Genomic DNA, 2,968 nt, shown 5'->3' with positions numbered 1-2,968 from the left:
ACAACACTATATACAAACCCAACAGTTCACTGAAGACACACATGACAATTTGTCGCTAAGGGTTTGGAGGCCAAGGACAGGTTTGCTGCTGATGTCAGTTACTCCCAGGGAACAACTGCTGCAGAGGGTTTTTAAAGCGGCCACTTGATGATGGGAACCAATCAGCAGCTCCCATCTCTCAAATCATAAAGAGCACGATTAGTCCATCCATTCACTTCTCCTTTTCAGGGTCGCAGGGGCTGCTGGAGCCTGTCCCAGCTCTCTTAGGGCAAGAGACAGGTTTCCAGTCTGTCGCAGGGCTAACACATAGACACAGACAACCATTCGGCAATTTATGGGCAATTTAGTGTTTCCAATTAACCTATCCCCACTAACTGCATGTCTTTGGACTGTGGGAGGAAGCCGCAGAACCCCGCAAACACAGGGAGAACATGCAAGCTCCATGCAGAAAGACCCTGGCCTGATGGTGGAATTAAACTCAAGACCTTTTTGTTGTGAGGCAACAGTGCTAACCACCGTGCTGTCATGATTAGTTTAAGCTTTAAATACTGTATGTGCCTATATATTATGTATATAGGCGTGTAACCTGTAGTCCTATTTATATATGTCTATAGAAGTGCAGGTTAGATAGGGACTCAGAGTGTAGCATCTCAGTCTGTTTCTGTTTTTTCTCTGTAAAGTTTAAACTCTGTTGATGAGAGTTTGTTTTAATTAGTTTCCACTGAACCAGTAAACAGCAGGAGAAACAGTAGATCCTCTGTTTCAGTGACTGTCGATTGGTTGATGTGTCTGTATTGAGATGAGACTGTGCTGCAGCTTTGCTCTGGTTCACTGTACTGTTTCTGTCTTTCAGGTGTGCATGTTTATCAGGAGATGTATGGTTGTGAATGGGATACTGAAACAAATAATGTGACCGGCTATGATCAGCTGGGTTACGATGGTGAGGACTTTTTGGTGTTTGACCTTAAGACAGAGACGTGGATCGCTCCAAAGCAACAGGCAGTCATCGCTAAACAGAAGTACGACTCTGACAGAGCTCTCTCAGCCAGACAGAAGAACTACTTCACTCACATTTGTCCCGAGTGGCTGAAGAAGTATCTGAACTATTCAGGGAGCTCTCTGAGGAGAACAGGTGCAATAACACTGGATTTTAACTGGACTTGGAGAGACAATCAATCAGCTATAGGTTGATTGATTGTCAACAAACATACAATTTGTAATAATAACAATAACGAACACTTATATTTTTTCAACAGTTCTTCCCTCAGTGTCTCTCCTCCAGAAGTCTTCCTCCTCTCCAATCACCTGCCACGCTACAGGTTTCTATCCACACAAAGCCAAACTGTTGTGGAGGAAAGATGGAGGAGAGATCCTGCCCAACAATGATGGGACCCTCCAGATTTCTGCTGATCTGGATCTTTCATCAGTCAAACCTGAGGACTGGAGGAGCTACGATTGTGTGTTTCAGCTCTGTGGTGTGAATAAGGACATCATCACCAGACTGGACAGAGCAGTGATCAGAACCAATGAAGGTCAGTCTGCACTCAGAAGTGATGAAGGTCAGAAGCACACATTTAGTTTACTGTAATATAATAGTGCATAGTAAAGAGCAGTTCATGCAGTTTTATGTGTTAAAAATAGAACAATTTTGTCAGTTTATTTCACACTTAAAGTCTAGACTGGGACATGTTTCCCATCTTCCCATCAACCTGCTGAAAATAAAAGTGAGTTGTATTTCCAAACTAAGAACATAAAAGGAATTTAAGACTCTTTACCAAACACTAATGCTTTTTCCAAAATCACGTTTTACCTTGTGAATGAGCAGCCACAGTTAACAGAGTATAGTTACTCCAGTTTTATAAAACGAGTAGAGGTAATGATTTGATTTTGGAATCAAGTTTACTGACTAAATTAAAAAGGATGTTTTTATTCTCAGAAGTTCAGTGGGCACAAAGACATCAGAGTTAAATGTGGGTAAATAAGCACAGACATAGTGAATATATTCAGATATGAACAACAGGTAAAGCATATAGTGACAGACTTATTGTCTATAATCAGTGCTGTTATCTGTTTTGATTGGTGATCTTCTCTATCCTGTTTCATCTGTTCAGGTTCTGATTTGTTTTTCTTTGATCTAAAGGAAATTCCCTCTTCATGATCATCCACATGATTCTTACTCTGGTGTTCTTGCTGTGATCACTGTGATTGGATTCATTATCTACAAAAAGAAGACAGGTGAGAGGACAAAGCAGATTTTGTAGGACTTTGAGTTGATGCTTTCTTTTATTCACATTGAACACTAAATCTGTTTGTGGCGGGGTGTGGTTGGCGGTGCTGCTGCAGGGGAGGTGAACGCACCTGCAGGGCATCTGCAAAGATGCCTCGCCGGGTTAAAAGTGTGCTGGGTCCTGGATTTCAGTGTTGTTGTTGGTGTGTATGTTCGCGAGCAACTGGAAAGCCGCAACCGCGTGTTAACAGCAACCGTGTGAATAAAATGATGCTGAAAAGCATACAGATGTGGTCGAGTCTGTCATGACTTTATCACACTGTTTCATCCAGCAGTTATTACAGTAAGGCTCAGAGCCAGAGTTTACTGAGAATGACTGTTGGATAATAAGACAAGATCACAGAGTTAAATACATAATGTTTAACAAACCCTGTTTTTTACTTTCTTTCATTACAGACAAACGACCTCCATCTCGTAAGTGAAATGTTTCTGATCTGTTTTCTTTGAGTTTTATGTGCACTAAAAAGTCTTTCAGATCTGTCAGTTGTTTGTAAAAGTGTTGTGGACTAACGATGTGTTTCCGACCTACAGCTGTAGAAAACCATGAGGTCCAAGAGAAAATGATTCCTTATGAAGCCTAAATGACAGACATCACTGCTCACAGTCAGTTCATACATTAAATGGACTTTTTCCTGGGTAGTGTAACAGCCTTCAAATGTATTGGAGGTCAACGTGGGGTCA

General features: G+C 41.4%; 1 pseudogene across 1 annotated transcript; it reads left to right on the top strand.

Annotated features, from left to right (window-relative positions):
• Positions 1-858: 858 nt before the first annotated feature.
• LOC143414484 (major histocompatibility complex class I-related protein 1-like) lies at positions 859-2,968 on the top strand (annotated as a pseudogene). Its single transcript, XR_013095103.1, has 5 exons — positions 859-1,132; positions 1,257-1,532; positions 2,141-2,235; positions 2,684-2,701; positions 2,819-2,968. The product of XR_013095103.1 is annotated as a major histocompatibility complex class I-related protein 1-like (transcript).

Source organism: Maylandia zebra, linkage group LG22 (genome assembly GCF_041146795.1).
Source record: "Maylandia zebra isolate NMK-2024a linkage group LG22, Mzebra_GT3a, whole genome shotgun sequence".
In the NCBI taxonomy this organism is placed as follows: domain Eukaryota; kingdom Metazoa; phylum Chordata; class Actinopteri; order Cichliformes; family Cichlidae; genus Maylandia; species Maylandia zebra.
Note: the sequence above shows the minus strand (reverse complement) of the source record. Positions and strands in the feature narration are given on the sequence as shown.